We start from the raw sequence: 10,941 nt of genomic DNA, 5'->3' as shown, positions 1-10,941 counted from the left end.
TCAACTGTGGCTAATGCTGCTTTCAAACTCCTTAAAGTGCCTGCATACTGCCGCAGGGGCTGTCCCCTGTGGGATGGCATGCATTGCTAATGTGCAAAGAGAACGTGGGATTTCAACTTGCATAAAAATTTTAGGCAGGTCTGATTGTGGGGAGATGGAAGGAGCCCTCAGCAGTTACAGTGTTTGGGGCAGAGAAGGGAGCCTGTTAAATATTTTAAGGAGGATTCAGGTTGGTTAGGGTTGACTTGGACGCAATGTGGAAACCTCTGTTCTCAAGCTCTATAGATGACTTGGGGTGGGGTGTCTGCCAACCCAATGACAAATGAAACCCTGGCATGGACCCCTTAGCAAGAAGTGGCTCTACAGTTGCTGTTCCCAAGGCTTCCACCCTGGAAGGCGTGTCCAGAGTCTCTGGTATTTGCAGAGTTCATAAACCATGTGTTTATGGGTTGGTGATTTTTTTTTTCTTTCTGTTCTGTTGAGACCTTTTACTCTGACGTTTATCTCTGCATGACCTCTGCATATCTCACAGATGACCAACAGCGATCCACCCTGAGTGTGGCTAACTGACTAACACAGTTTTGCTTGTCACCTCTCTGCTGGGGACAGCTAAGTGAACTATGTGAAAGAGGTTCCTGGCCCTGCGGAGTTTGCTGCCCAGCAGGAGAAACAGATGTTAGGAGAGGACAAAAGAATAGTGGGTGGGGAGTCAGGAGACCTGGAATCGGGTCCTGGCCTCGATCCCAATTAACCATATGGCCCTCTGGGCTTCAGTTTGTGTACTATAAAATGAGTGGGCTGGAAAGGATAACCTCTTCAGTAACTGATTCCTCACCTAGTGTGAGTTTTCCCTTGCTGAACAGATTTTCACACGGCCTTAAATTTGCTCCACATCTAATTTGGGAACAGGGCTGGGAGGGCCTTTATTTATGAAACAGGCCTCACTTATCACCAACCAGGCTTTATCAGATTGTGATTGTTAGGTAATAGAAACTTGAAGGAGCCTCCTGGATGGGCCCACTTACAATGTGATATTGGTAGGAGGAAAGGTTGCTTCCAAGAAAGAAGTCCTAAAGGTAGCAATTCCATACAGATTCATCTTAAATATCTGAGTTTCTATTTTCAAATGGTTATTGATCGGGACCAGTTACCTTTTCAACTGCTGCTGATCTTTGAGGGGGAAAAGACACAAAAGCCTGACACGAAGGAAAACGTAAACTGCTTGAAATAGGTGTGATTCACAGGCTACAGCTTGAAAGAAATTAAACTGAGTGAAAAATAAGCCAGGCTGTGGTTTCAAATAAAATAGAAAAAATACCATTAAAAAAAAAGAAGAAAGAAAAAAATAGAAAATATCCACCATTGGTGACTATGCAGTGCATCCTCAGCTTCCTGAAATCTATCACCATCAGCTCAGTCAGTTTTGGCCTTGGAAATTGTGGGAGTTTCATTAACATGTTTTAATAGAATGATGGATCACATGAATTTCTTTTTTTAAAAAATCAATTTCTTTGATATAATTAGTATGCATACTTTCCCCCCTCCCCCCGCCCCCATCAGCTTTGCCTAGCCTCACTCACAAAATTAGCCACATGGTCATTCTTATGTCCCTCACTGCCCTCTCTCTCCTCAATGGCGTAAGTATACTTCCTGACCCCTGAGTAATCCCTTCTCTTGGGCTATGAACTCCATACCCATTGGCCTCCTGGGGGACCACATCCATCAGTCATTCCCTTTATTACCCCATCTCTTCTGTCTCTTGTCTAATTGGCTTTCCACTATAGTGTCTCCCATTTTATACCAACCATCCAACCAATCAGCCCAGTGAACAACCCCTCAGGGTTTCTCCTCACCGTCTACCCTTTTCAGACCATTCTGCCCACCCTATGGGATCCAGGGAATGCTTTCAAGTTCTTATAGAACTTGATCTCTTACTGCATTTTTTCTCTTTACCTCTTCCTCTTTCTTGACATGCTATCCTTCCTTGATTTTCTTGATGCTGTTCTAACTTATATCTTCTCAGTCCACACGGACTTCTTTTTCTCTGATTTTACCTTAAGTTATTATTATTATTATCATTATTATTTGAAATCTGTGCTCTTCCTCAACAGTCTCATCCATATCCATGATTTTAATTATGACTTGGGTGCTGATAACACCTAAATCAAAGCACATACAAATCTTTAGGAAAGAAGCAACATACAAACAAATCTCACCCACCACAAATGTGAGTTCCTGCAGACTTCTCTCAGGAGCTCCTGACTCATTCACTGCCTGAGACACCTTGAGGACATTGTCCGGCAGGCAGCTCCATTTGCCATGGCCACCTCAACTTTCCTTTCCACACAAAACCTGCTTCTTCCAGTTAAATACATTTCAGTCTTCATCAGGGACATCACCAAGCCAGAGCTGTGTAAATTCAACTAACCTAAAATTCATTTATTCTGCTTCCTCATTCTCTCTCGAATCTGACACCCACCCCTGCTCACACATGCCTTTCCACCAGCGCTTTAGTTTGGCTTGCATGGACTTTAAAAAGAAGGATGTTGGCAACTGCCTCTTAAGGCTCACCCTGCCTTCAGTCTGGCGCTCCCCAAACCATTCTTTACATTGTGACTTGTGTGATTTTTTAAAAATGCTCCTCATAGTATTCAGCAAAAAATCCCAGACCTTCATGACTCATTCCCAGCTTGGCCATACGGACTCTTTTCTCCCATTTTCCTGAATAGGCATTACCCTCTAGTCCAATTGAATATGGTGGGTCACCAGAGCCTGCCCAGCTGAACATCCCCTCCATGTCCTTGTACCTACTGATTCCTCTTCTGGAACAACCCCCATGCCCCAATTCACCCTGTTAAGTGCTAATTATCCAATAAGGTTTCGTGAATGTTTCTATCTCAGGAAGCCTTGCCTGAGTTGGCTGTCTTTCCCGGATCATATAATAACTTTTGTAACAATTATCATATTTTATTAAAGTGATTAATTTACTATATTTGCCTTTTCAGTTGATGGTAGAAATCTAAGAAATAGAATTGTGTCTTATTTCTGTATCCCTAATGCCTACAGCAGCATGAGGCACATAATTTTTCTTCAGTAAACTATTATTGAATGAATGAATGGTGGACAGATGGCTGTCTGTGGCTTTAGGCTGATATTCTATTATCTCAGTCAACTCAATGGGAAACACATTTCTTTCTCAATAGTCCAAGTGTAAGTTTGGGGAGGATGCTTCTTGGATGTTTCCCTGGGCATGTGCTAATTGCTGAATTAATCACTGTAGCCAGGGAGCTGCGAGACTCTTACTATCTAGGTATGAATTTTGCTCATTGTTAGAGAGAGGGATATGGTCAGTCCCATACATGCTATATAAACTGATAGAGGCAGGGAAGTTCATCACAGAAAAACTGATGATTTGTTACCAGAAGCCAGAGGATAGGATGCTCGGCAGCTACAGCCCATGTTCGCCATATTGTGTGCAGACAGTCTAGGTATTGGGGAGAGCTGGGGCTGCACTTTGCCTCATGTGGCTGGCTGAGGCAGCTAAGAGAGTCTCTTCAGTCTCAGCTCGTATCACTGCTGTCTTAGTCTGCTCCACCATTAGATGGTGGATTATAAACATATGGGTGGGTTATGAACAATGGGAAATTATTCCTCACAGTTTTGGAGGCTGGGAAAACTAAGATCAAGGTGCTGGCAGATTCGGTGTCCGGTGAGGGTCTGTTTCCTGGTTCATAGGCGACCTGGTTCCTCTGAGTCTTTGTGTGCACTGTGTCTTCACATGGCAGAAGGGGCCAGGGAGCTCTCTGGGGCTTCTTTTAGAAGAATCCTAATCCCATTCAAGAGAGCTTTATCCTGTGGCCTAATCACCTCCAAGGGTCTACTTCCTAATACCTTCTCACTGGGGATTAGATTTCAACATACGAATTTTGGGAAGACACAGGCATAGTCCTCAGCAACTTATTTTTGTATTCTAGGCTCCAACCACACTACACATAAAACCCACTGATGATATGCTGAAGACACAGGCCCTCCTTTGTCTCGGAGCCATTTTAATATCCGTCCTTCTGTGGGGAACACATTCTCTCTTGCTCTCCTTCCCCTACTTCCAGGCTAATGTACTCAGTTTCTCACCCATTTCCTGGTTATTAAATAGGAGCAGGGACTCTTTTGGGTTCCTTTGGCCTAGTCCTTCTGTTTTATTAGAGAAACTATGTAGAGTCAGCTGATATAGGAGAAAGCATTTTTATTACAATAAATAATGAACTCATATTTGTCTCACATATTATTTGTTGAATGATGGAAATAATTATTTTCACTCTAGGGGTAAGGCTATATACTCCAGTCAGTTTCATTTAATGACATCATTCATTCAACAAATGACACGGGGACCAGCATGAGGTCATGGTGTCATACTGTCAATGTCATGGTGCTTGCATCTTTAGCGAGAAAGGAAATATTCTCAGGAAGCTTGTACGGAAACTACATCACAGAAACAATGTCGGGAAAGGCAGTAAGTATTTACTCAGCATGCCAAGACTCTCTAATGCTCATTTATGGGATCCTCCCAGAAAATAATGAACTTTGGCCATCTCCCTTGTGATACCTGCAGACATTTATGCTTAGAAAAGAAACTTCTCCATCATCTTGACATGCCCTTCAGTGTCCTCCAGAAACTGAAGTTTGAACTTTGTTTTTTGGCATCATAAGTGGCTCCTCTGGAAATTGCCCTGATGTGCTAAATTGAGCATTAGAACAGCACTCCTGGGGATCTTTGCTATATCTGCAGTCACTTATTCCAAACTGAGAGAACAGGGACATGAGCGCCACCAAAATACGTGTGTGCACTCACGCTCTGCACAGGCAGAGGCTATTTCTGTCCATGGAACAGTGGGCAGAGGAGGAGAACCAGCAAAGTGTTATGCACCTTTGCTGACTAACAAATGGGACGAGGAGAAAATACAGGAATTAATCTTTGAGTTCTTATTTTTATGACTATATCTATAACAGGTTGAATGAACCTATTTACACGGATAGATAGCTTTGAAGATTGTAATCATTGTATTTCCATAGAATAGATTTCTGAATAATTGCATTTTTGTGTTAAATATGTCACAAGGCTATTCCTAACCAGAATGCTTTTCATTTAAAAAATGTTTATTTGTTTATTTAGAGAGAGAGCATGAGCAAGAATGAGCAGGGGAGGGGAAGAGAGGGAGGGAGAGACAGAATCCCAAGCAGAGGCTCTGCGCTCTCAGTGCAGATGTGGGCCTCGAACCCACAAACCATGAGATCATAACCTGAGCCGAAATCGAGAGTTGGATTCTTGACCAACTGAGCCACCCAGGCGCCCTCTAGCCAGTATGCTTCCCCGAGCAAAACTTTGACTAGAAGTCCTGTGGTTGATTTTCCTCCACTTGATGACGTACTCACACTATGTGAGTTTGGTGAAATCTCCTACACTTTCTGGTTTTGCTTTTATTGTCCTCAAACCAACACACTCTCTACTGATGCCACTGGGTAATGAAAACAATGAACCAAAGATGGGCATCTCTGGGGAAAACACGTTGTGAATGTAATGGATAATTACGGTGAGAGAGAGAGGGAGGAATACAAATAGAAACCAATAGTCTCAGATTCGATTCTAACCCAATAATAAAGAACAGTTAAGATAAAAAACTAAATATGAACTGCAGTAATGAAGACTCAGTAAGAACATATACCCTGAAGAGCGTAGAGACTAACTCTACTGCTGTTCTCTCTGAAACAATGACATTAACAACAAGCATTTGTTGAACGCTTCATACATGTAGGTGCTGCGCTAAGTGCTTTTCCTAGGTCATGCATGTATTTATTCATCAAATATTAATTGAACACCTATGACATACAATGGGCTGTACATTATCTCATTTATCCTGCCACAACCTTGTGAAGATATCTATTATTATGCAATCATTTAACAAACGAGGATGCTTAGCCTGAGAGGTTAAGTAATTGGCTTGATGTCTTCCAGCGAGTCATGGAGGTTTTGGGACTCAAACCCAACTCTGACCACAAAGCCTGAGCTCTTGACTGCACCATAGTCACAAGCATGGCATGTCACGCCTTTAACAAATGTAAGGAACTTGGAAAAGGGAACGGCAAAGATTTTTTGAAAACCCACTTCCCCCTTTAACAATCACTTTGGTGTCTGTCCATAGTTCATTTCATTTCATGCACATTACAGCCCTGTGATGTACTTTCTGGACTTCATTTTAAAGATGAGGAAACTGGGTCTCATAGATAATCAGTGATTTTTCCCCCCCTGAGACACATGGCTGGGAACTGGCATAATTAAACCTAAATCCAAATTTCAATTCCTATTTTCTTTCCGCTGGGCCTTTGCTACTCAAAATGATTGAGGGAAGGAAATGTAATCAGGAAACATCAGTGGGACTGGGGCTGTGTAACCTGGAGAGGAGAAGGGGGCTGAGCGGCATGACCGCTTTCCCCAGTTCAAAGAGTTCAAAGGAGAGCTTGAATCACACATGTGTGTTCTACATCAGGAAGGGCATCTTGACTCTAAAATATTGGGGTGGGTTTCCATAAGGAGCCCGAGGACTCACCTTCATTGGAGAGCCAACTCTTCCTGCCCCAGGTAAACCGAGAGAGTCGCAGAACTCCTGGGCACCCTATGGAGTCTTATGTGGTAGAGAATCTGAATCCAGCCACGGAGCTTGGGGGGGCCACGGAGCTTGGGGGGGCCAAGGGTCTGCGCTGTGAGCGAGGACTTGGCCTGAGTCTCCCTGGCGTGGATACTGCTTCACCTGCAGGGATGGATGCTTTTTAGAGATTCTTTCCAGCTCATCAGTATGTGTCTGGATGTCTGTTCTTGTTCAGAATGTGTCTCTCAAACGTTTCCAGTAAATGGCAGGGAGCGATCTGGGGGTGCAGGGCATGTGCATGGAAATGTGTGAGTGTGCGTGCATGTGTCTATTTGTCCTACTGCAAGTGTGAAATTTCTTTGGAGTCTCATGCTTCATAGTAAAAATTAATACAAATGTGAGTTTTATTCCTTGATATTCAATAATACAATATTTGTATTTGCTCAAACTTAAACTACACTTTATTTTATTAAAACATTTTTTTAATGTTTATTTATTTTTGAGAGAGAGAGACAGCGTGAGCGAGGGAGGTACAGAGAGAGAGAGGGAGACACAGAATCCGAAGCAGCCTCCAGGCTCCGAGCTGTCAGCACAGAGCCAGACGCGGGGCTCGAACCCACGAACTGTGAAATCATGATCTGAGCTGAAGTTGGATGCAACTGACTGAGCCACCCAGGTGCCTCTAAGATATATTTTAAAATTGCTTATAACTTAAAATTGGTGCTTATCCTGTGGCATCCTGCACCATCGCTGGGGCTGCACTTACTGTGCTGCGGTGTGAGAAGCACTGGGCTGTGCATTGTTGAAGTTTCTAATTCTGATGATCTTGCTTTAACTCATTCCTTTTGTCCTATGCAGTATTTGACATCATTTCTCTATTTTCCCCTGATCTCCTGGCTCAAAGGGGGGGGGGCACTGGATTAAGAACCTGTAGATTTCCCAGTGGTAATAGATACTCAATTAATCCCTTACTAATGATTTGTGCATAACAGTTCCTAGGCACTTTACAGCATTTCCAGGAAAATAACATTTATTGAGCATTTACTATACACCAAACATTTTGTAGGTTTTAATCTCATCAAACCCTTATAATACCTCTGTGAGATAGCTTCTGTTATTATCCCCGTCTCACAGATGATGAAAAGGAGACAGACTAACTTGCCGAGTTCACGCAGCCAGGAGGTAGGGGACCTGGAGCTGAGATTCACTTCCCAGGCAGGCTAGTTATTCTGGGGTCACCGGAATAAGTTGTCCTGCTCCTCTGGGGAATTCGGGTCCTATTAGCCTTGCTGGCTCGGAGAACACACTGAGCATATTACAGCCCTTTCTTCTCGTTAGTGGCTGTGTGAGTCACCTCAGCCTGTTGGCACTTGGTGTGAGGTCAGAAGTCACAGATCCATCTGCCCCCTGGGATTGGGGGCATCAACAAAACGGGGTGGAGGGTTGGAGAGAGGGGAAGGTGGACCACCTCCGCCAGCCCAGGCTCATAGGGAAGAATGGGGTCATTCTTTTTCTTGAGTGATGTACTTCTTGGCTCTTGGCAGTGGAGGTGGATGTAGGGAGGGCCAGTTTGCAGGCAGCCGGGCAGGTGGTATTTAAAGGAGCTCTTGTACACAGTGTTCCTCGCTCCTGTAGGAAATCTGCTTTGTGCCCAAACCTTCACTTCACTTGTGGTAAGAGCAACAGCAACAGTCCCGGGGTTGGCAGGTGGCTCACGGTGCCCGTGCCAGGCTAATTGTCTCTGGCCCTCGGACCACGCTTTCCTGGCACACGGTCTTCCTGGTAACTGGAACTGCTGACTGGCACGTGCTGTGCTGAGGGAAGGGGTCAAAGCCTTGGCAGCCAATGACCGGCTGCGGCCACAAGGCCCACATCTCCAAGGCTGGCTCCAGGTGGTAGCTTTGCCGCAGTCAGGGGGCTACTCTGTGTCCAACCTTCGCCCCTGGACTCATTCTTAGAGTCACAGCCAGGAGATGCCTGCGAGGAGAGCCTCGGCGTCTCAGATGTTGTTGGGGATGCAGGTGTGGACATTATCCAGTTATTCCCGCTGTTACGAAGAGGGTTTTTTGTTTGTTTTTATTATTGTGATTTAATGTTCTTTTTTTTTTTTTTTTCCACCTCCCCCTTGGAGCACGTCTCTTAAGCATCTGCGGGGACCTCATTTTAACAAGGTGTGCAGATGATTTGCATCGGTTTCTGTCTCCTTTGTGTCCCACATGCCATCCCTTTAACCACTCTCTGGTCAGTCCCCTTAACTCACTGCCTCAACGTTCTCTTTTCCTTTCTCTAGAAAGCCTGTCTCAGAGTTTAGTCCTCTATTCAGGAGGTGGAAACTGCTGGGTGGAATCTGACGGTTAGACTACTGCTGCCGTCGGCTTAAGGTGTCCACTCATATACAAAGAAACTCTTGACTGAGCTCGTGTCATGTGTCAGGCACCATGCTAGGCACGTGGATTGTCACGTGGAATGGAGCACAGCTGGTCAGTGTGCCCGTGGAGCTTCAGGTCTAATGACAGCTGCATTTCCAATGTGCTTGTTCCTCTGAGCCCATGTTCCTGTTAAAGCCCACTCCCACTTTCCACACTGGCTGATGCAAACCCTCCTAATGTTTCTCGAGTCTGTTACCAAATCCTCCCTGATCTCCAGCCAATGGAACTTGGCAGTCCATTCCACAGAGAATTCTCCATATCTGGTGCCTTTATGCACAAGCCTCTCCCCACGTGTGCCCATCTCCACCCCCATCCCTTTCTCAAGGAAGAGGTGTCCTTCCTTTTAGCGAGTTCACTTTGTGTTCCTATACTCTGGATCCCATATGAGCAGCCTCTTTGGGGATTTATTCCTTTAGAAAGCGTGTTTCCTTTCTCTGTCTCTATGGGAATCAGCATATAACTCTCTTTGGTCTTGTCCACACTACAACAGCTCTTCAGAGCTGAGTGCCCACAGCAGCCCCAGCTTTTGCCCCTTTTCTTCGCATCCAGTCTTCTACGTACACTGATTTGACTTTCAGTCTCCTTTTTCTTACTCTCCACTCTCTGTATGAGTGACTTCTGTGTCGAATACCTCACTCCCTTGACCAGAGTTCTACCGAAGTTGGCCGTGTTATGATCATCAAATCTCCTGGTTAAATCCACTGACGCCAAGAACACTTCCGCCTGTTGCCTTTTTCCACATTTCCCTGAAGTTTGGCATTGTCGACCGCTCTCCTACTTTTGAAGCCATCACCTCCCCTGGCTCCTGAGACACCATCTACCCCTGGCTGTCTGCCTACCGTTCTGACCCTCCTTATTCTTCTTCATGGGCTCCTCTTCTGTATCCAGCTGTGGGGGGTTGGTGTTCCTCAGAGCTCCTTTCTAGGACCTGTCTTCTAATTCTAAGCATTTTTAAGGCAATACTACCCATGCCTATGGCTTCAATCACCATGTCTCCCTCCTCAGACCTGTCTCTTGAGCTCTAGACTCTTAGTGTCTACTAGTTCTTGACCACTGATTACCTCTGCCCACGGGCCCCTCAGTTAGCAAGTCCGACACTGAAGTCATCATCTCCTTACCAAGCTGGCTCTTCTTCCAAGATTATTATCCCCCCAAAAAAGACAGTGTGGTCCCCTCTCTATGGCCTAGAAACTTGGAATCGTCCTTTACTTCTCTTTCTTCATTTCATATATTCAACAGAGTATCATTTCATGTCGATTCTATTTTATAAATATAAATACATATATATGTATATATATTGTATTTCTCTCCTCTTCTCCATGTTTGGATGTCTACTGCTCCACTGGACTGAAAGCTTCTATAGGGCAGGGATTATATGTTATTTATCTTTATCTCCTATGAATATGACAATGCTGGACATATAGTGGATGTTTAATAAACATTTGTGTAGTGAATGAATGACTTCTGGAATTTTCTTTCCAGAAGAGAAGACTGAGAACAGTTAACCAAACTTGGACACTGCCCCATTTTAGCGTAACTGTTGCATAGGGGTGCATAATTATTGCTGACATTACAATGACACATTTGGGCATAGCACTGATTAAAAATAACGTTAGTTGATTTTTTTCTTTAAAAATAACATGTTTATTGTAGAAAAGTTAGAAGAGAAAAAGAACATCATCCACAATTCCATTATCCAGACAAACAGTTACTGTTAATCTGTTGACATAGGACCTCTCAGTTTGTTTTCTAAATTTTCACTTTGAGTAAAGAAATTGGGTCAAGCCTGAGGCACGTCTCAGCCACTGAGTTGTCCCGTGCAAGAGTAAGCAGTAATTAAATCATAGTGCACACAGCTTCGTGGCAAATCT

This window comes from Panthera tigris, chromosome F3 (assembly GCF_018350195.1).
Source record: "Panthera tigris isolate Pti1 chromosome F3, P.tigris_Pti1_mat1.1, whole genome shotgun sequence".
NCBI lineage: Eukaryota > Metazoa > Chordata > Mammalia > Carnivora > Felidae > Panthera > Panthera tigris.
This window is presented reverse-complemented; position numbering follows the sequence as displayed.